This window comes from Gambusia affinis, linkage group LG01, assembly GCF_019740435.1.
Source record: "Gambusia affinis linkage group LG01, SWU_Gaff_1.0, whole genome shotgun sequence".
NCBI classification, from domain to species: Eukaryota; Metazoa; Chordata; class Actinopteri; order Cyprinodontiformes; family Poeciliidae; genus Gambusia; species Gambusia affinis.
In genome coordinates, this window is record NC_057868.1 from 15,926,155 (window position 1) to 15,950,433 (window position 24,279).

General features: G+C 36.5%; 1 pseudogene; it reads left to right on the forward strand.

Moving 5' to 3' along the window:
- The first annotated feature begins 21,759 nt into the window (after positions 1 to 21,759).
- Positions 21,760 to 24,070, forward strand: LOC122822809 (annotated as a pseudogene).
- Positions 24,071 to 24,279: the final 209 nt, after the last annotated feature.

Genomic DNA, 24,279 nt, shown 5'->3' on the forward strand with positions numbered 1-24,279 from the left:
GATATGTGATGATATCCATGTAAACATAACTAATAAATCCATTGCCTGAATTCTATAAATTAATAACTGAATCTCTAATAAAAGGTCTGGTCTACTAATAGAATGATTATTTTTAATGAATATAATGATGAACATGAATCAGAATATTATACTTCTTAGTGGACGAACTTCCTCAATCCATCCTAATCAAGCCATCCTAAAGCTAAAATGATTCCCATCATCTCTCCTGTATAAACAGATACTCCATCAGTAATTCTTTTAAATTTTTAATACTAAATTCTGGAACAATGAAAGACACCCTATTATTGCTATTTGAGTTTTTTTAAGCATCTGTATAAACTTGGACATATCCATAGTACTTATTGTCTAAATATGATTGTGCTGAATATAAATCTGAAAGGTTTTCTTTTTCCCTTTTCTCCAATAAAGTAAAATCCACCACACTGTTAGGAAATTGAACAAATCAGACAAACTGGTGACAGAAGAACTGTTTGATATTTATATGAGATAAATCAAAGTCTTTAATAATGTTTTCTATCTCCCAGCCAAAAGAATTTAAAGTCTTTGTTCCCTTTTCCCAATTAGGTTTTAAAATTTCTTGAAATGATGATTTTCATTAGTATATAGTGTCCTCTGGCAGCCACTCCTCATCAGAGGAGTCAGAGAGACTTTTCAGGACTATTCTAGTGTTCCTTATGCTTTGTTGCACTTGTGGTCTAATTTTACTAACACAAACTACAACTGATCTGCACAAAAAAAAGATTAAAACTAACTTATAGATAGATAAATTGCTTTATTCAACAGACTTGTGGTTCACGAAGAGATGATACACAACATATAGAAAACAAGAAAAAATAAAATCTTACAAAATACTTGCATACCAATATTTACACAGAGCCGACTGGTATCATAGCACACTGAGAGAGGGATGTGAAAACATTACAATAAGACTGTTCAATGAGCTCCGCTGAGTTGGACATATAGTGAATCTCAGTTTCCTACCTATTTGAAATACAATTTTCTAAACTAAATTAATAATATTGTTACATAAAAACTCCTGTATATCAGCATGTTTTTACTTCTAGGATCCTCCTAAAACAGAAGGACTGACAGGATGTTCCAAGAGAAGTCAACAAATATGCCTGTCAGCCATCTTGGATTCCAATTACATTGGGGGCTAAAGGGTTGCTTATGCTGCCCCCTACAAAATGCCACCCTGGACGGTTTTCCATATCAGACACAGCCACTGCTCTCGTCAGACTTAAGGCAGGACTCTGGCTGGTCCGCTCCAAAATATTAACTTCCAGTCAAAAATTACTTTAAACATAAATACAGCAGGGCTGAAAAAAGTTGGTGCTGGACTCTGTTGATGTTGACTGCATAGCAGACTGCAGTGTGGAGGCACCTTTGAGTCTCCATACTGGACATACAATCTGTGTGTGTCATCAATAAATACAATGTTTTTGTTATCAGGTTTATTACATTCAACACTATCAGAATCTATAATTCACTAGTAGCCAACAGCATGGCTAATGTGTCATGTTGTTGATTTTTTTAATTCACAGGTTTTATAATGACTTCCACAGAAACATTGTAGCTGTTAGCTATTTATTTAGCTTGCTCATTAATATTAAGTTTGTTGCTTAGAGGTGGCACACTTCAGCCAGAAAAGCAAGGTCAACAAGATTTTAGATAAATCTATAAGTTAGTTTAAATATTCAAAATATTTAAAATATATTCAAAATATAAATATTTTAAATATTCAAAATATCTATTTTGAATATTTAATGACATACACACACACACACACACACACACACAAGTCAAAACCTGACAATATTATTATTACAGTCAGAAGCAGAAAATTCAACACAGCAACAACTCCAGTTTCAGGTTTTCTTCATCTCTCAGCTGGCATCTAAATTAACTTCTTGTCTAAAATTATATAATCTATAGTCTCTACTGAGCAGAACAAGTGAACCAATGAATGGCCCTGGTAATTCATGTTTTCATCACTTTGCTACAACAGTCACTATGGTGAATGTCTTTGTGACAATAAAAGCATAATGCTATTTTAAAAAATGAAATTTATTATGTACAGTTGTGCATTTCTTTTTTGCAAGAAATATTTTTATTGAATTTTATAACAAAAGAAAGAGCAAGTGACAGTGATACACTTAACACAGATTCTTATTAAATAACTTGGTACCCAAAGCAAACAAACACAAATAAACAATAATGAACAATGAGAAAAAGAAAACAAACATACAAACAAAAAAAACCCAGCCTCTCTGCACAGTTCTCTTAATCTCCTTTGTAACGTTTCAGAAACTCGGTCAACGGTGACCATGTCTTTTCAAATTTCACTCCTTTTCCTCTGACAATATAAGTGAGTCGCTCCAGAGCCATACAGGATGACATCTCCTTCACCCACATGTGCTTTGATGGTATATCTAATTTTTTTTCCAGTATAGAGATATTAATCTCCTGGCCTGCAGGAGTCCAAAGTCAATCAATTTTAACTGTCTGGAATTAAAAGCACAGTTCTCTGAATAAATACCCAAAACACACAATTTGGCCTCAGCAGGTACATTCACTCCAATGATCTCTGACAAAGTTTTTGTAACCAAGTTCCAGTATTCTTGTAACTTTGGACACTCCCATACACAGTGAAAGAGAGTACCCCTTCCAACCAAACATTTACAGCAGATATCTGGGATGTTAGGTGTCCAGCGGTTCAATTTGACTGGAGTTATGTAAGTTCTCATCAACCACTTGTACTGAAGGAGTTTCATGCTTGTATTGATTGATTGCTTTTGGGCCTTTACACATGCAGTATTCCAGTCCGATACTTGTATCTCTTCTCGAATGTCAGCTCTCCATGCATCCAATTTATCAGCAGTGGATTCTTCATCGTGCCTTAGTAAAGCTGTATAAAATAAAGAAATATGACCTCTCCTCTCTAAATTTCCTAGTACAATATTCTCTAGGTATGATAGTGGTGGTTTGGATTCAATCGTTTTATGTTTTGACATAATAAAATGTTTAATTTGTAAATACTTATAAAAGTGTTTCTGTGGAATGCTATATATTTGGCATAACTGCTCAAAAGTCAGAAGCCTGTCATCCTTATAAAGATCTGCCAGTTTCTGTACACCTTTATTTGCCCAGATTTTGAAACCTCCATCAACTGTCCCTGTCTTAAAATATCTGTTCCCCAGATGGGTGAGAAAGAGGAAATGAAAGGGTATCTCCATATATTGATGGGTCCTATACCAAACATCAATTGTATTTTTCAGAAAGAGATTTTTTGTCATTTTTTATCAGTTGCTTTGGTCTTGCGGAATACAAATACAGATTTAATCTAAGGTTTGTTATTAATTGTTCAATTTTTATCCATGCTGGGGGTGTTTCAGTTGAAAAGTAAAACATAGCTGAACGTAGCTGGGCGGACCAATAATACAATTTAAGATTAGGAAGTTGCAACCCCCCTCTCTCCTATGGCAGGTACAACAGGCGAAGTCTTAATCTAGGTTTTTTATTATTCCAAATAAATCTACTGAAAATACTATTTAAACCATCAAAAAATTGTTTTGGAAGAGGCAAAGGAATTGTCTGAAAAAGATACAAAAACTTTGGCAATATATTCATTTTAATCACATTTATTCGGCCAATCATTGATATGGGCATTATCATCCAATTATTCAGTGACTCGTTTACTTCACTGACCAGAGGATCATAGTTTGCTGATACAATTGTTTTAATGTCTGGGGTGATCTTAACACCAAGGTACACAAATCCCTCTCTTGCATTGATAAAGGGGGTTTGTATAACCGGGTTCAGTCTTTCGTCCCTGTTCAAAAATAGAATAGAGGATTTTGAATCATTTATTTTGTAGCCAGAAAACTGACCAAACAACTCTATTTGTTGCATTAGGTTTGGGATGCTAATGGACAAACTTGACAAAAAAACGATCAGATTATCAGCATACAATGCCAATCTATGCTCTTGGTTTCCCAACTGAATGCCAAATAGATCAGTTCGCATTCTTATCATCATTGCCAAGGGTTCTATAGCCAAGACAAATAACATCGGAGATAACGGACAACCCTGGCGAGTGGAACGTTCTAATATGAAAGGTTTGGAGGCTAAATTATTTGTCCAAACACTGGTTTCAGGAATTGTATACAAAAGTTTAACCCATTTGAGGAAATTGGAACCAAATCCATACCTCGGAAGAACGTTAAATAGATATGACCATTCAATTCTATCGAAGGCCTGACGGGCATCAAGTGATAATAAAGCAGTATCTTTAGCATCAAATCTCTCATGATATTATATTCAGGACTCTTCTTATATTGTGAAACCCTTTGGCTTTGGTATAAAGCCATTTTGATCATTATGAACTAAATACGAGATAAAGGGGTCCAGTCTGTTTGCTAGAACTTTGCAAAGTATTTTAGTGTCCACCCCCATCAGACTGATTGGTCTAAATGAGGAGCACTCCTCAGGGGGTTTACCAGGCTTTAACATCAGTATGATCATTGCATGTCTCAGAGTAGGTGGGAACTTCACTTCTAAATGCTTCTTCATACATATTGAAGAGCGGGGTTATAAGTTTTTCTTTAAAAGTTTTGTAGAATTCAATAGGGAAACCGTCTGGCCCAGGAGCTTTACCACTGTTGATACTTTGTATGGCCTGTGAAATTTCTTCAATCGTTAAATTTGTATCCAATTCCTTTTTTGTCTCTTCTGTAAGTGTCTGAAACTGAAGTTGATCTAAGAACATAAATTGTTCTTCCAAAGCGTGGCTGCACTCCGATTTATATAGATTTACATAAAATTGCCTAAAGCTATCGTTAATTTCAGCTGGATCTACTGTTACCCTACCAGAGGGGGTCTTTATGGAATAAGTTACATGAAGATTTAAAACAAAGCAATAGTTTAACTCAATTCAAAAGAAAGTACAAAGAGGTAATTTTCAATAGATACACACATGGGGACAGAAAGCAATAAGGTGTGTATTGAAGATAACAACTTGGTGTAAGGGTTTAGAAAGATAAACCAGCATAAAATGGGAAAATGTATAGGTAAATATTAGTAACTGTTACTTCTGACTGCCACTTTGATTTTGATTTTTTTTAATGACAGTAGGACTCTAAAGTCTCAAGTGTTTAGGGGTAGGAGTTTATAAGTTCTCACTTCTTCCTACCCCATTTTGAGCATGATATGTTAACTGAAACTAAAAATCTGTATTTTCTCTTCTTTCTTATGCACTTCTTGTTACTGTGCACTATTTTATTTTTATATTTGTATCATGTTCGAATAAATTTCATTTCATTTCATTTCATTTCATTTATGCTATTAATTGCTCTTTCACTTTTGTTGAGGAAGAAAGTTACTAAGTTAGCTTAATTTTGGAAAAAGCTTGGCTCTCTTCCTTATGGTCCCGGATACCGGCTCTTCCCCGTGTGGCAGCAAGGAACAACGATGCGTGATGACGTCACAGAATTACAAAGTTTAATCTCACAGCAAGCAACATATGAGTTAACAAGAAAACTGCAGAGCTACAGAGACATACATTCGTTTCCTGAGACAAAAGAATTAAAAGACAAACAGAAAGAAGGGCAAAGACGCGTCTTTGGAGAGAGCTGATGCAAAAAGGCAGAATATGACCAGCAATCTGAATTATTAACATTGTGCACTAACTTTTATAGTGAAGGCGTTTCTCTCCTTGTTAATGTATTCAATTAAGGCGTACCCCTGGTTCGACCAACCAGGAGCTCCCCTGGACACTCAGAGGAACTTAGACCTTCCCTTAATTTCACGCCAGAGATCAAAGGCCATTTGCTCTCTGGAAGAACAATGGAGCAAGCAGTTGCATCCTGGGCTCTAGGACCATTTGGGCAAATAAAAGCATAAAACAAGACTTCACAGATACCTGTGAAATTCGGAGTGTCTCCTTCACAAAGTTAACTCAGTGATTTAATTTAAGAAAAGATTATCTTCACAAACCTAATTCTGGTCTACTGCATTCAGCTTCTCAAAAGATTTGAATCTTTGCCTTATCACATAAATCCTGAACAACCCTAAACAACACATTTTCATTGAAACAATTTCCATTGATTCAGAAATTATCATAGACAGTACAATTTTCAAATACATTCAGCATTCACCATTCTAAACTTAGATAATACACTTTGGTTAAAAACTTGCTATTAATACTTAGAAAATGTCTTAGAAATTAAATGTTAATGATCTCAACATTCTTTGTTGTATTTTAGTTTAAACCATGTTAGATGTGGTTCTGGGAAACCTTTGATGTTCTGTGAACCCTGCAGGCTTCTGCCCTGCAATAGATGTTAATTTTATGGCTTCCTCCTGGGCCCTGATAACACTCCTAAAGAATCTTTTTGATGTAGTTCCTGACCTCTGATAGTTTAGTTGTAAATCCTTGACACAAAATTAAAAAATGTTTTCAAAATCAGACTGTTCATTATAACCTTTACACCTGGGGTAAGATTAGCTGTATTAAGCACTAAAAATAATTATTTTCTTCAACACTTTGTATTTTCTTAATTCTCCACGCCAATAATTTCCCAGCTTTCTCTCCTTGGTCATAATAAGATTGTTTTAACCACATTAAACTTTTTGCTGCTGCTTCATAAGATAATTTACTAGAAAATTCCTGAAGAAATTTAACTGGGGCCTGCCAAAGTGTGCCCGTCTGTTTGGACCCAGCGTTCTGATGCTAAAAATTTGCATCAATGCTAAAGAAAGCTGCAATGTAATTAATAGCATATGGAGAATCACAAGAATGTTAAGTAAGCTGGGCGTGCAACATTCAGTATGATAAAGTAAGTGTATTAGCTAAAATGAGCAAATATGCTAATGTAAGCATAAATACTTTCAGTAGCATGTGGGGTATCATTAGAATGTTTACTGTCATTTACTTACTCCATTCAGTATACTAAACATGGGAAATAAGTCTGAAAAATAGATAATAGCTTATTTAAGCTAAAAGGCTAATGCTAATGAACTGCCTTGCTATGCAGAATGATATCATTGCACCGCCTGCGGCGGTGCACTATTCAGAGGGGCATATTGAGGCTTTTATTTTGAAATTTTCAGTAAGCTTCATTTCAAAGGGCCAAACTCATCCCATGTGTAACAGTGACTGAGTTAAATGAGTTATTTACAGCCCATAGCAGCAAGTAGTTCTAAAGGCCAGCTCAGTCCTCCTCTGTTTTAACTGAACTACTAGTTAGAACTACAGTGATGCGTATTTGTAGTCCTGAGCAGCTCTCCCTGCTCTGGGTTCCGTTGCTATGGTAAATAATCCTCTCTGCCAGCTGTGAGTGAGACATCCAGGGGGAGACAATTCTCTGTTTGAGCCAGCCAGTTTGACTAAAAAAAGCATTGTAAACAAATCTTTCCCATTCGGGAACCGTAATACATATTCGAAAACCGTTGGAAGTGTATGAGAGGGCTATTTGTCGTCTCTGATAGTCCTGCGATTCATATCTCTACCTCACTCACAGTATCTGTCTGCTACCCTGGCGCATGACTTTGCTCTGAAGCACCTGGAGAGAAAACTGTAAGCGCTAGATAATTTTTGAAAACATTTGACCGGAGCAGGCACGCGTATCAATGTCATGACCAAGTTTGATACCAATCATGCAATATTTGTGAGCGTGAGGGCGAGTTAAAAAATGATTTGGGGTCAAAATGTCGCTCTGACTCTCACTCTAGCGGAGCGGCCTTGGTTTGTTTTGGAGCGATATGGGGGGATGGTGAACTCTAGATGACCTAAAAAATAATTTTTAATATCTCAGAAACCAAAACTGCACAAACGAAAATTTTAACGGCACAAACCTGCACAAACGGAGCACTAACCATTCAGACTATTTGCTGAATTTTTTGACGTGGGTGGGGTGTCAGCTTCACACAGCTAGCTCATCTAGCTTCAACATGCTCAACGCCCTCAACGCGGACGTTAAAGACAAAACCTTGGTGCCCCTCAGCAATAAACAACAAAAGCAGCATATTAACCTAAGCAAATATACTATGACAGGTTTCATGTCTACCTCTGTAGACAAAGATAAACAGTTTTAATTAAACTAGCAACACTAGTTTTCATAACTTTGTTTCAAACTAATCCATGAACTACAGAACAGAACTCCGCTCCATCAAAGTTCCTATTTTCAGTCTGGGTGGGTTTCCACCCAGTCCTTCGGCTTACAGAGGAAAACTACTCCCGGCGTTTATGAGCAACTGACAATGTAAACTAATGTAAACTAACTAATGACAATGTAAACTAACTAAACTAACTAATTACCTTACGTCTTATACCGCGATGAAGTTAGTTTTCAGTTGAATGGTCGTCATCGTCAGATATTCACTTTATGATTTCCTTTGGTCAGCAACGTCATAAGATCCGTGGATCTTCTCCTTCTTCTCCTTGTTTTTTTATGGCGGTTGGCAAACAACTTTTAGGTGCATTACCGCCACCTTCTAGACTGGAGTATGGATCAGATGTAAAATCACTATAATCTTCCCATAATACCTGTTCTTCTTAGAAAATTAAAAATACTATTAAAAACTACATCCCCCGATGATCTTTGAAGCAAACTTCTAATATCTAATTTATTTTTATTCCTATTTAAATTTCTAATTAACTCCTCCCTTTCTCGAACATACTTACTACATTCTAAAAAAAAATGTTGTATTGTTTCTAATTTCCCACAATAACTACAGAAACCTGTATCATGTTTATTAATTATTTTAAGAGTACTGTTTAAACCTGTATGTCCAAACCTTAATCTAGATATAATATCTTCTTCTTTTTTATTCCTGTTACATTTCCTAAATTCTCCAACTTTTCTTTGGATGCTATAATAAAATCTGGCATTGCTTCCTTTATCCCACTGTTCCTGCCATTTATTCTTAATATACATTTTACTAATATTTTTAACCTCATTTTTACTCATTTTAATATTTAAATCAACAATACACTTTTGGCTGCATTCTTAGCAAAACTATCTGCCACTCATTTCCTATTACTCCAATATGAGCAGGAACCCAAACTAATTTGACCAGAGATCCATAACTTTTAATCCTAAACATTAACTGATTAATATCAACTATAATATCTTGCCTTGATTCTGAATTTTGTTCTACAATACTTACTAATGCACTACTTGAATCTGAACAGATTACAACCGCTCTCTCTCTTGTTTCCTCAACCCATTCTAGAGCCATTAAAATAGCCATTAGTTCACCTGTATATACTGTCAATTTGTCTGTTATTCTTTTATTTCTCATAATATCTAATTCCGGAATTATAAAAGCTATTCCTATATTATTATTTGACATTTTAGAGGCATCTGTATATATTTGTATATATTCCACATATTCATTTCAATATAACTTTCCACCTCTTTCTTTTCTAATTGTTTTCCTTTTTCCAGTAAGCTTAAATCAACTTCAGCCTGTCCAATTATCCATGGTGGAATAACAGGAATAACAATCACAGGACTAATTAAACTATGATTTAATCCTATCTCTCTTATTTCATTTTTTATAAACCATCCAAAACTATTTATTTGCTTTTTTTCTTTTTCTTGACAAGGTTGTAACATAATATATGGAGGATAACTTTCTTTATGTCCTTTAATATTTGCCCAGTAAGTTATGGCTAATTGTTTCCTTCTGAGCTCCAACGGCATCTCACCCATCTCAACTTGTAGAGCTGAAATTGGGGTACTTTTCATCGCTCCACAACAAAGTCTTAATGCTTGATATTGTATTCTATCTATGGTTTTTAGTAAACTATTTGAAGCTGAATTATATAAAATACATCCATAATCAAAAACTGACCTGATTAGACCAGTGTAAATTGTTTTTAAAGCTTTCCTATCAGCTCCCCATTCTTTTCCTCTTAAACACCTCATTATATTTAAGATTTTTTTACTTTTTCCAACTATTTTATTAACATGAGTCTTCCATGTAAGTTTCTTATCAAACCAGAATCCTAAATATTTAATTTGATCTATCCTTTCAATAACATTCTCATATAATTTGAGATTTGTAATAATATTTAACTTTCTATTAGTAAAAACAACAACTTTAGATTTAGATACTGAGATTCTAAACCCCCATTCTAAAGCCCAAGCTTCTACACTATGTAACGCCTCTTGTAGTTTCCTATTTACAAATTCAATATTTCTTCCCCTCTTCCAAATAAGGCCATCATCTGCAAATAATGAAACACCAAAAGATTTATCTATATTATTAAAAATATCATTAATCATTATAATAAATAGCATAGGACTTATTATACTACCTTGGGGAGTGCCATTTTCGATTTGATGCCTTGAACTTAATTCGCCACCTACCTTTACTTTTATATTTCTTTCCGTTAAAAATTTTTTAATCCATCTATATATTCTGCCCCTTATCCCCATTTGTTTTATTTTAATTAACAATCCTTCTTTCCATAACATATCATAAGCTTTTTCTATATCTAAAAAAATTGCTATTAAACTCTCCTTATTAATCTGAGCCCGTCTAATTTCATGTTCCAGACATAATGCAGAATCTATTGTACTTCTACCTTTTCTAAAACCAAATTGATAGGATTTAATCTTCTCTTTCAACTCTAAATAATAAATTAATCTATTATTTACCATTTTTTCCATAATCTTACCAATACATGATGTTAAAGCTATTGGCCTGTAACTCTCAGCTGAGTGAGGATCTTTACCAGGTTTACAAATAGGTATAACAATTGCTTCTTTCCACTTGTCAGGTAATATTCCTTCCTTCCATACCTTATTATACAATTCTAATAATATTTTTTTACTCAATTCACTAAGATTACTTAGCATACTGTAACTAATTTGATCATTCCCAGGAGTTGATTTACTGGAATTTTTCAATGCTTTATTCAATTCTATTAAAGAGAAATTTATATTAATAAGGTCCTCATCATCTTCATCATTATACAATAATTCATTTTGATTCTGTAATGTAATTTCCGTCCTTTTTTTCTTTACTATTTAGATTCTCTGTGCTATGTATCTTTGTAAATACTCTTGCTAATAATTCTGCTTTACTTTTACTATCTACTATAATTTTATCATCGTCTTTTAATACTGGAAAGAAATATTCTCTTGATTTACCGGACATTTTTTTATAGTATTCCAAACCTTATCTAATGCAGTATTTTTCCCTAAGGACTCACAATATTTCCTCCAATAATCCCTTTTAGCATTTCTTATAATTTTCCTGACTTCTGCCTGTCTCCTTTTGTAATTTATTAAATTTTGGAAACAAATAATTTTTTTAAGAGTTTTAAAAGCCTTATTTCGCATTTTAATTGCTACTGAACATTCTGATGTCCACCAAGGAACTATTCTCTCTTTTTTAGTACCATTACTTCTAGGAATGGCTATTTTTGCTGCGCTAATAATGCTTTTACTAATTTCTAAATTCAATTCATTTATTGGTTTACTTGTATCTATATTTACCATATTAATCTCATTTATTATTCTAAATTTTCCCCAATTTGCATCCCCAAATCTCCATTTTCCCTCACTTTTAACCTGGTTTTCCTCTATATCAATTTCTACCTCAACAAAAATTGGATAATGATCACTTCCTATTGTACTTTTTTTGCATACCCTCCAGCTGCAACTATCCGCAAAAGATTGCGACACCAGAGTCAGATCAATAACTGATTCTTTCCCTCTTATCAAATCCACCCGAGTGCCTACACCATTATTTAACACTACCAATTCTTTTTCTTCAATCACTTCTTCTAAAACTCCTCCATTATAATCATCTTGCTCTCCCCATAAAGTACTGTGTGCATTAAAATCCCCACACCAAATTATCTTCCCTCTCCAATGTCTTAGGATTGTTTCAAGTTTTAATTTTTCCAATTTTTTAGAAGGATTATAATAATTTATTATTTTGATACTTCCATTATTTGTCCAAATTTCTACAGCAATAAGTTCTAGGTCTGTTATTATTTGAAGCTGAATGAATTTAATATTTTCTTTTATAAATATGGCATTCCCATTTATTCTATCTTTACGTAAAACTGAGTAACCATGAATATTAAATTGCAGTTGTGGTTTAAGCCATGTTTCTTGAATACATATTATGTCTGGTTTTGTATTTAAATTGTTTATGAAATCTTTAAATTCCTGTCCATTAGCTATTAAACTTCGAGTGTTCCATTGTAGAATTTGAATTATGCAACAATTAGAGAAGCCTCATTTTCAGATGATCCTTCCCCATGTCTAAGTTCATCATGAATTTTTTCCCATGACAGATCTTTGACATTAAAAAACTTTGTAGCTGCCTTAACTATAATTTTTATTTTTTCAGTCTTAGTTCTTGCTTGTTCTGAGCAATTAATGATATCATAAGAAAGCGGAATTAGTTTTTCTAACGTGACATTACACTGATTTTTATTTATCCCTTCTTCTTTTCCATAATTTGTTTTTGGATCATTTCCAATATTTTTCACCTCTTTCACTGCTTCTTCCGTGGATTTTTCGTGCAAACCGGCTTGTAGATGCCCGAAACATGGGTGTAAACATTCCGTGTATGTTTTCAAAATAAAAGCGTGATGAGCCACTGCTTCGTGGGTCATTGTATTTGATCGCATCAGAGGAGTATTTGTCTTCAGCAGTGGCCGAAATAAAAGGAACATTTTATAGTTCATGTGTATTAATGATTTTGATGATGGCACTCATCAAAATGTAATGGTTGTTACCGATTTTCTCAATTCCTGATTATGGTATATTTTGTGACTTTATATTTGTATGTTTTTTATTATATAAAGCACTTTGAAACTACATTGTTGCTGAAATGTGCTACACAAATCAACTTGGAGCCAGCAAGAAGAAAAGAAAAAAATCTGGAAAGACTTGGAGAAGATCTCTCACAAGATTCTTAAATAAAAATAATTAAACCCTTCACCTCCAAAATTCGCACCTTCTTGAAATTTCTTCAATGTCTTTGTTCTGCAAAGATATATCAGTTTGCAGAACAGAAGCAGACTAAAGCTGTTTTTACTGCCATAATTTTAGTTGACATGTTTTATTTTGTAGTTTATATTTTTGCTATTGCGACTCTTATTTTGAAAGGTTAAAGTAGGAAGCATCTTCTTTTTTTTTTTTTTTTTTATTATTATTGAACAAATTGTATACAAAGTCTCGATGAGGTGCAAGAACATTGCAACATAGGTAGAAAAAATAAACAAAAAAACAAGGGGCTAAGACTAAAGACAAGCACATAAAACAGTAAGGCAAATGAATAATAATAGAGCAGGATTTTAAAACAAAAGAAAAGTTGAGATACTGGCAGTTACTTTTCTTGCAGAAACAGATTTCAAAAGTTTCAGTGAGGTGAAATAAAGTTTAAATTGGTTAAGAAAAAAATCAAAACAAGGAGTAGAACCTCTCCATTTACAGCAGTGTATGTGATATTTAACAAGTAAAAAGATAATATTAACCATGTCAGATATTTTACTATCAAGGCCATCAATATAATATAAAATATGGGTGATGGTTATCTCAGGAATGTCATCAATTTTAAGGGACAACCAATTTTTAATGTCGCTCCATAGTTTAAAAGAAAAGGGACAGGAAAAAAAAAGATGATTAAGGGATTCTTCTGGACAACCACAAAAGGCACAACATGCTGAATCAAATTTAAATCTTTTGTGCAAAAATTCAGCCACTGGGTAAAAATTGTGAGAAATTTTGAAGTGAGTTTCTTTAACCTTTGGTGAAATCGGCCATTTTACGTACTTGGAGAACGCATTCTCAATTATAGACAGATTGGTTGTTATCAAGATATTATTATTGTAATCATTAAATAATTTAGATTTGAAGGCAGTCACAAGCAGAACATTGTTGCACTTTGTATCAGTCACACTATATTCTCCAATTTTTAATTTGGGTAAAGATGAAGTGACATTTGAGTATCTTAGGGTGTTTTGGATGAGATGGATCAGAGCTACAGGGATAGCTCTACATACTTTTAAATATTCATTACAAGAACAGTTCAGATCAAATTTGTTAGTGAAATCTCTATGATTTAACAACATACCATTACTATCCATTAAGTCAGTTACAAATAAAATACCTTTTTCATACCAGTCAGTTTTAAAAATAGATTTTCTATTTATCAATATTGATCTGTTATTCCACACTACAGATCCATGTGGGGTAAAGTTGTGGGTAAATATCATTTTCCAAAAATGTAAAACTTGCTTGTGAAAATTAGACAGTGTAATATTAATCTTGGTTAATTCAAAATCACATTTAAGCAGGAAATCCAAGCCACCGAGCTTATTAAATATAGATTTAGGGATATGAAACCACATTGAGTTGGAATGAGACAAATAGGTCTTCAGCCAATTTATTCTAAATGAGCCAATCAAAGCCTCAAAATCTAAAGCTCTAATTCCTCCTTTATCATAATCTTTAATAAGATCAGATCGTCTTAAATAGTGAGTTTTGTTTCTCCAGATAAATTGAAAGATTATTGAATTGGCTTTCTTAATATTCTTGCCGGAGATAAAAGCAGATTGGCACGGGTAAATTAATTTGGACACTCCTTCAGCTTTGGACAGAAGTGTTCGTCCAAAAATAGTCAGATCTCTAGTTAACCAATGACTCAAGGATCTCTTCATACCATCCAAGCAACTACAAATGTTTTCCTCCTCTCTTCTAATAATGTCTTTTGAAATCAGCATTCCCAGATATTTAACCTCAGACTTAACTGTAATGGAGGCAACAGACGTCTCAGAGCTGGAATGGATTGGCAAAATTTCACATTTATCAATATTGAGAGACAAACCAGATGCCCTAGAAAACATTGAAATAGATTTTAGTGCAACATCTACCATAGTTTTCTCTTAGGAAAATTGTTGTATCGTCAGCAAATTGACTTATCTTGAATTCCTTATCAAATTTTGATACCATGCAAATTAGAATTTTTCATTATTAGTAAGGTAAGCATTTGAGTTGTTAATATAAATAATTTAGGTGAAATTGGGCAGCCCTGCCTGATTCCCCTTGACATAGAGAAACTAGGGGTCAAACTTGTACCCAGGGAAACGGAGCTACTTATATCAGTATAAAATAATCTAATTATACTACAAAATTTTTCCCCAAAGCCAAAATAATTTAAGGTTTTTATTATAAAGCAGTGTTCCAGTGAGTCAAAAGCCTTGAAGAAATCCAGGAATAAAATAAAACTCTCACCATCAATAAAGCTACGATAATCAATCATATCAAAAATCAGTCTAGTGTGATGATGGATATTTCTTCCCTTTAAAAATGCTGATTGACATTCATTAATAATTGTTCCTAATCCACTGTTCAAGCGATTGGCATAAACAAGAGCTAAAATTTTATAATCTGTACATAACAGAGTGATGGGTCTCCAATTGTTTAAAGATAAAGGATCTTTGTTGGCTTTGGGGATCAGAGTAATCAGACCTCGTTTCATGGTGGGAGAGAGATTATTGTTTGAAATACATTCCAGCAGGGCCTCAAATAAAAGTTTTCGTAAATCTTTCCAAAAGAAAGTATAAAATTCAGTGGTTAACCCATCAAGGCCTGGAGATTTACCCTTTGTCAGTTGTTGTATTGCTACGTCAAGCTCTTCGATTCTTAAGTCATCTTCCATAAGGTTTTTAAAATCAAGGTTAATTTTTTCATCAGATTCCTGGATTTCATCAAAAAAAGATTGGCAATTGGATTCTGAATACTTAGAGCAATAAAGATTACTATAAAAATTTCTAATTGCTACATTTATTAAATCCAGGTCTTCAGTGATGCTACCATTAATAATTAGTTTCTGAATCTTCTTTTTGGACTGTCTCTGCTTCTCAAGATTAAAAAAATATGAAGAGTTTTTTTCACCGTCTTCAATCCATCGAGCCCTGGAACGAATGAAAGCCCCCCTTGCTTTATCTAAAAACACCTCATCTAGTTGAGATTTGAAACTATCAAGCTGACTCAGCTCTTCAGATGATAAAACTGATTTTGAACATAGAGAATTTATATTGCTTATAAGTTGGGAATGTTTCTGTCTCCTCAGCTTTGAAGCAATTTTTCCTGCCTTTATTGCCGTTGTCCTAACACAAAATTTAAACCACTCCCACTTATTTAAGGGCGACAGATCCATTACTGAAATATCTTCAATAAGGTCCAGGACTTCTGAACAGAAGGTTTTATTATTCAGTAGATTACTATTAAACTTCCAAGTTACATTTGAAGGTAGTTTTGATTTATTCAGAGAGAGAAACAAGGTAACTGAACAATGATCTGTTAAAGGAGCTGCTGAGATTTCACAACTTGAAATATTATTTACCAGATTATGAGGGATTAACCAGTAATCTAGCCTGGAGCATTGGCCATTTCCCGAAGGGTTGAACCAGGAGTATTGTCTGATATTAGGATTTCTAATTCTCCAGCAGTCTGTCAAATTTGTATTAGAGATTAAATTTACAAAAATACCATCATAAATATGGTGTTGTCCCCGAGAGGGCAGACGATCAATGGATCCATCTGGAGCTACATTAAAATCTCCTCCCAAGATAACCTGATCAGTGGAATATTTTATTTTCCATTGTTTTATCTTCACTCCGAGGTCAGTAAAAAATATACTATTCATTGCTTTATTGTTGTATCCATATACACACCAAAATGATCTTATTTCCATCAATCTCCACTATTACAGTTACCCAGTGGCCATTTGTATCACTGATATGCTCCAACAAAGAACCTGGGAATTTATAAAACATAATCACAACCCCAGCTGAATGCGACGTACCATGACTAAAATAAATTTGATCAAACATTGAAGTTTCCAGAATTTATTCCTCACTTGATGAATGAGTTTCTTGCAGAAAACAGTTTGCCTTTTGCTCTTTGCAATAAAGATAAATAGCCTTACGTTTGACAACATTTTTTAAACCCCTAGCATTAAGTGAAAGTAAGGATAACATGCAAAAAACACAGTAGTTGTGCAAAAACTATTCAGGAACGATGAGCAGGAACGAGATAACATAGCCAATAATAGCTAAATGGAATAGTGCAATAGCCCTTTAAACAAATACAAACATAATATACCATACCAGTGAAAGTCCGGGTCAACTCTTCGATTATCGATCAGGGCGAAACCTTCCTTCAGGTAAGCACGTTTGCCTCTGCTCCTGGCTTCCTGAACCAGGGGCCACAGTTTAGCCCGGGCGATCCTGTCCTCCTTAGAAAAGTCCTCCTTGAAACTGATGTGCATTTCTTTACAAACTTTAGCATCTTTTGGACTTCCTCCAGACCTCATCCCGCATGGTTCGCATCCCGAACTGAATGATGACGGCTCTGGGACGGTTGTTGGGCGAAGCAGCGCCAGCTTTTTTCCCCAATCTATGAACGGTGTCGACTGTATCACGCAGCCGATCCACGGAGACAGGAATGATCCTAGTGAGAATCCCAATGATGGATTCCCGTACATCCTCGTCGTCTTTCTCGGGCAGTCAGGTGTTACCCTCAGGTTCCAGCGTCTCTTGTAAGGAGCCTGGTCTTCACAGGAAATCCTCAGCGCTGCGTTTTCTTTTTTGAGAAGGTTAACTGTAGCTTGGAGCTCTGATATGTCTTTCTTATTAACCTCAATGGCGACAGTATTAGCTTCTATGCGTTTGTCAATGCTTTTTAAAATTTCAGTCTGATTGTCCATCTTTGTGTTAAGTTCTCCTATCGCACGAAGAATGGCGTTCGCTGTGTCCTCCTTACATTCAGCCTCTTGTAGCTTCATTTTTTTCTTGCTTTTGTTTTTTATAGGTGTGTGATCCCAATTCACCTTTTGTTCTTTAACAGAAGGATCGGACGTTGCCCCGACCGATTCAGTTTCTTCCATAATATCTTCGTCGCAAGCCTCTTGAAGAGCCGATAGATTGTAGTCGTGGTCTGACATGCTAACTTCCATCGATAAATTGCAAGACGGAAAAAAGGAGTAAGAAGGCTGAAAAGGTTTCAAAAAGTTGTTGAACTAAGAATAAAAAACCTAAGACGTTTTAAAACAAGGGCTAGAGCACAAAATTTGGGTTAAATCTAGGCTAAATAAAAACTGTATATTAGAGCCTGCAAAAAACAACACCTCTCACTCCGCCATCTTGGGACCTCCAGATTGGAGGAAAGGAATGCTGATGTTACTGTGCTGCTGAGCAAGTTATGAATAAAAGCTGTTCTTTGTCTACTTGAGTTTCTACCTCGTCCTGGCTTCCAAACATAACAATTGACATTAAAGCTGTCTTCCCAGCTTTAATGTGAAGTCAGCTTCGCATTAAAGCTGTGATGATGATGATGATGATGATGATGATGATGATGATGATGATGATGATGATGACAGGATGTCTGTTGTTTCATGAGGGAGAGAAGAGGAGAGTCATCAGGGTGCAAGTGTGGGTGGTTTAAAGAGTCCGGTCTTTCTGAAGTACCGAACAATGAGAGGTACTGACACCACTGTGATGATGATGATGATGATGATGATGATGATGATGATGATGATGATGATGATGATGATGATGATGAGAAATGAATGAACCACTGAATAATGAACCTTTGGGCAAAGCAATGGGCCGGGAAGCTTCATTGCTTCATGAGGCTTAATTTGGCCATCATTACCTAACAGAAAGCTCTGCACATGTCCCAAGCTATACCTCAAACTGAGAAGGGGCAGGGAGGGATGTCCCCCTTTCTGTAAACAGATTTCAACTCTTTCAGCACCTTTTCCAGCCACAGATTTTAGCAATCTTTTCAATCTCCGCGCTTCACCACCACGTATGTTATCTTTTCCAGGAGATTATTTTTTTGATTTACTTAGAGAGCATTGGTTAATTTGAATAAAGAATAAGGACCATTTAATAAATCATTATATCATACATTTTCTTCTAATAAATTCACATTTTCATTAATTGTACAAATTCTTCTCCGTTTTCCTTCTGCACTTAAATTACTGCAACTATGAACTTTAACAAATTTTTTAATCAACATATTTGCCTTCTCCCCAGTCACAGCAATAACATTTCCATCTTTCAGAACTGGATATTCATATTCATTTCTAATTCCATTCATTCGTTTGATCACTTCCCCAAACTTGTGAAATTTCTGTTTCCCTACCGACGGAATTACAAAAGTTTCTCCAATTAACCTTTTTTGCATTTTTCACAGTTCTTTTAACAAGAGCTTGTAACCTTTAATATTCAATAAAATTCTGATTTCTCTTTAACAATCTAAAAGCTTTATTTCGAGATTTAATTGCAACAACACAGTGCTTTGTTCACCATATTACAATTTTCTTCCTATATTTTTCTCTTTTCCTTTGTACAATTTCATGTGCAGCACCTAAAATGGCTTCACAACTAGAAACATTTACATTATCAACATCCAAATCTACATTAACCTTTGCATTTCTTTATTATTTAATATTTTTCCCAATCATCACTAATATACTATCGATGAATCGGAACCATGTGATCACACGTGCAGAAAATCAGCCAAACACAAATAATCAGACTTTACTTATATTATTTCTTTTAGCGCTAAAAGAAAGAGACGCTTACCCTCACAGGCTTAGATGAATGTGAAGTGTGTAAAACCGAATCTATACAGCATCTGATCAAAAACGGACAATCCATTGTTTATATCTGAGACACGCCTCCAGGCCTGCTGATGTATGACGTCCCTCAGGGTCCTCCCAATGGTCCTCCGATGCTCTACCTTGACTAAAGTTAAGTTTCGTTTTTACAGAAACTTTCCATTAATACAAAAGGCTGTTGTGAAGAATCTCATGTGTCAGTGCTTCGTGTGTACATGTGTGCGTGTCTTGAGTAAGCGTCTCAACACAATCTAAAAGCTTTATTTCGAGATTTAATTGCAACAACACAGTGCTTTGTTCACCATATTACAATTTTCTTCCTATATTTTTCTCTTTTCCTTTGTACAATTTCATGTGCAGCACCTAAAATGGCTTCACAACTAGAAACATTTACATTATCAACATCCAAATCTACATTAACCTTTGCATTTCTTTATTATTTAATATTTTTCCCAATCATCACTTCTAAATATCTATCTTTCTGTACTTTCTTTATCATTTTTTTCCATTTCTAAACCAATTTCAATAAGTATAGGATATTGATCACTTCCTATCTCTTAATATTTTCCAATTACTAATCCCGGCAAAATTCACTGAAACTAAAGTTAAATCTAACGCTGATTCATTTCCATTAATTAATATTAATCCTTGTCCCTTCTCCATTATTAAGGCAAACCAATTGTTTTCTATCCATTATTTCTTCCACCACTTCTCCATTGGCATCATTCCTTTTACCCCACAAAGTACTAAAAGCATTAAAATCTCCACAACAAATTAGCTTTCTTCCTGTATTTTTAAACATTTCCTCCAGTTTTTTTTACACGGATTATAAAAAATGTATAAGTTAGTACTTTCTTTATTAATCCAAATTTCGACAGATAACCATTCTAGTATTGTTCCTTTTCCTAAAAGTCTACACTGTATTCTTTGTTTTATAAATATTACACATCCTCCTCCGCTGTCTTGTTCCCTATCTCTTCTAATGCTGTCATATCCTGCTATCACAAAATCTAACTCTGGTTTAAACCATGTTTCTTGAACATAAATAATATCTGGTTTATTTTCCAAATAATTTAAATATCCTTAAAATTCTTGACCATTTGCTCATAAACTTCTTGCATTCCATTGTAAAATAAACATTAAAGTCTTCCTCCTCCTTGTTTTCCATCTATTTCAAGCCTTTTATTTTTCAGCTCCCAAGATAAATCCATTTTTCTGCACATTTCACTATAATTTGGATTTTTCTCAGTTTTCTGCTTCACTTGATCAGTGCAATTAATAACATGTGCCATGAATAAAATAAATTTATCCATTGTGATTTCCATTCCTGACATTGTACTTTGACTGGACCCAGGACTTGGATAGAAGACACTTGTTGACTTCTCTGAATTGTTCTTTTTTCTTGAACACTTTTTGCTGCCTCTGCATAAATAATGTTTTTAACTATTTTCAGCTGTTGTATTTTTGCTGCCTTTTTCCTTGCTTCACACCCTCCACATGCTACATTATGCAGACCACCACAGTTACAACATTTCGATGATCTGCACCACATTTAGCACATTTTTGCAAGAGTTTAACTGCAGAAATGTGTCTAGCGGAGCTCCACAGCCACGAGAGTTTTCAGCAGGACGGAGCTCAGATCATGGCAGCGCAGTTACTTTAGTAAATGCAGTTCAGTTGTACAAGAGCAAAAACATGGCCTGTAGCAGGCGGTTTTAACATAAAATCGATCTTAGGTCACTTTTTAAAAACTATATTTATTTATTTTTACATTTTTATTGAATATTTATTATGGAAGCACGTTTCCGCCACTCTGAATAAAATGAAGGAAAGATGGTGGATATTTCCCTAATCTGCTTTCCTTACAGATTAATTAAATACAATTTAATAGACGTAAAGTAGTGTTGCTACACACTCTTGTACAGTAAGTGGCGGTATACACCTCAAATATGATTGCTATCCGCCATAATAGAGAAGAAAAAGTACAATAGCAAAGGTTTTTATTTTTTTGTCATGTGGTCCACACTCCTTACCAGTTGGTGGCGGTAATGCTCACCCAACGTTTTTTGCCAGCCGCCAATAAAAATCAAGAAGAAGAAGAATCGCAAAGAAGAAGAATAGGGCCGTAAACCATTTCATGCCTCGTTTCCGTACTCGCCGTGTTTTTAGCTCCAGTGTATCAGAAGAATCGGTGTTGTGTTGAACTCTTTCCGTGGTTCTGCAGCGCCTCCGCCATGAAGAAAAGCAGCTCGGAGAAGAGGCGCCATGTGGTGGCCTGGGTCAACAAGGCAGAGTGGGACCAGGTCCTGGACCACCTCTACTCCAAGGATCCCGCCCTGCAGAGGTTCGCTCTGCAGAGGGTCTCAGCATGGAGGGGTCGGTATGCCCACAACACGCCCGTGGCTGTGGACTGCACGGCCGACCTGGTGCGTGGCCAGGTCCTGGACCGGTCCGGACAGCTGAGCGGAGACGACCTGGTCCTGCTGTATGGGGCGGCCCTGGTCCGGTTTGTGAATCTGATCACCGAGAGGCAGCAGGGGAGGAAAGCCCGGCCGCTGAGGCGGCTGGCCGGGAAGCTCAACATCCCGGAGTGGCTGGTGGACCTGCGGCACGACTTCACCCATAAGAAGCTGCCCACGCTGAAGTGGTGCCGGAAGGGATGCAAGGTGGTTCTGGAGTGGCTGCAGCAGGAGTACTGGTCCAGGCAGCTGGGAGGGGGCGCAGGTGAGGACTGGGAGTCAGACTCTGATGGAGAGGAGGAGGAGGATGGTGAGCTGAGGCAGCAGGAGAGCAATCTGCTGAGCAGGCAGAAGGAGATGGAGGCCTACAAGACCACCGGGACCTCCTGATCTCCTATGAGAGAGAGCGGTACCAGAGTCTGGATGGGGCTCAGGGGGACCGGGGCATGGCTCCCCTTGCAGACATGAGCTGGTTGCTGGGGGAGATCAAGCAGTTGTCTTTGGACTCCAGCGATCTGCTGGTCGATGTGTTGTTGGAGGACGGGTTTCTGGTACCGACAGCCGAGCAGCTGGAAACGTTAGGCTGTGATCCGTTTGAGACCTCCGTCTCCCCTGAACCAAGAGTCCCTCAGCCCATCCAACGGTTCTGGCTGCCCCTGCTGAAGATGCTCAACTCACCCTCGTTCATCCAGCTGCTCCTGGAGAAGCTGTTCGTGGAGCTGAAGGTGGCAGCCACCGAGCAGACGGACCTCAGGGTGTTCTACCTCTCCGCCTGGGCCTCGGAGATCCTCCTGTGCAACAGCAACAAGTTCGTGTTCCGCTTCGAACGGAAGACGCAGAAGAAGGCCCGGATGAAGGACAAGATCTTCATGAACCGCATCCAGCTGCGGTGGCAGCAGCTGCTGTCGGCCTGCCTGGACGCTCCTTGCGGCTCCACGCCTCACCTGCTGCAGCTCATCCTGGACGACATGGAGCACCCGCTGCCTCAGGACACCCAGCAGAAGCTACTCCAGCTCTGCTCCATCTACACCCAGACCCCCGCCGTGGAGTTCAGCCTCCCCCGGGAGCAGAAGCATCAGCCCATATACACCCTGGAGAGCCTGCACGAGAAGCGGCGGCAGCAGCTGAGGCGCAGCGGGGAGACGAGCGAGTCCGGTGACCTTCAGCAGATAGATGTTCAGGCGGAAAAAGCCAAAGTGCTCAGAGGTTCTCCGTGGCAGGTGTGTTCCGATAAGGTCTTATGGAAGAACTTTCCTCTCGGGAAGGTTCCTGGACAGTCGGACGACCCGTCGTCCCTCATGGTGGAGACCTACTCAACGATGACGGTCTGTGAGCAGCCGGTAGAGATGGAGAGCAGCCGGGGACAGAACGCCTGGGGTCCCTGGACCGCTAGGGCCACAGAAGGTCTCATCTGGAACCAAAGTGATGTCAACAGACTGAAATGTGGACTGAAGCTGTTTTGAGTTGTGCTGTTCAGCAGATAAATTAGCTGGGGAATCCACAAATACCAACTTGGTACGCAGAATGAAAGTATGTTGTCAGTTATCAGTTCAGTTCATGAATAACTAACTGGATGTGAGTATAGAAAGCTGTTAAAGTGCCACCTTCTGTTTATGGTTCACACATCAAATATTCACCTTTTAATACGGTGGCATAATTTTATTCACCATGAAAAGCCGCTGGCTCTGTTCCACAATTATAAAATAACAATTTCTTGGTATAAATGCTGCAACTGTGCTGTCAAAATGACTAATCAGTTAGGAAAAGACAATGTTGCCAAATATACCGTATTAAACACAACACAGCTGCAACCCTGATGGGAAAACTCCTGATGCTTTTAATGTGTTTAATGATGCCAACAAACATTGAACATGTCCTTTATCTAGTCTCTGGTTTGGATTATTGTAGATCCTGGAACTGTTGGGTCACTGACGATGATCTGGACTTTGGTGGGGAACACAAGTTTTTATTTTAACTTTTTTGTATTAAGTTCTTTCACATGATGACTTGGGTAAAAACAAGTAGTGTGGTATAGTTCACTTTCTTTTGTACACTGTGGAATAAATGCTGTTTTTATACAGAGAAAAAAATTGTGTTGCCAATAAAAGAAGAATGGTGGTTGATCTGCTTCCTG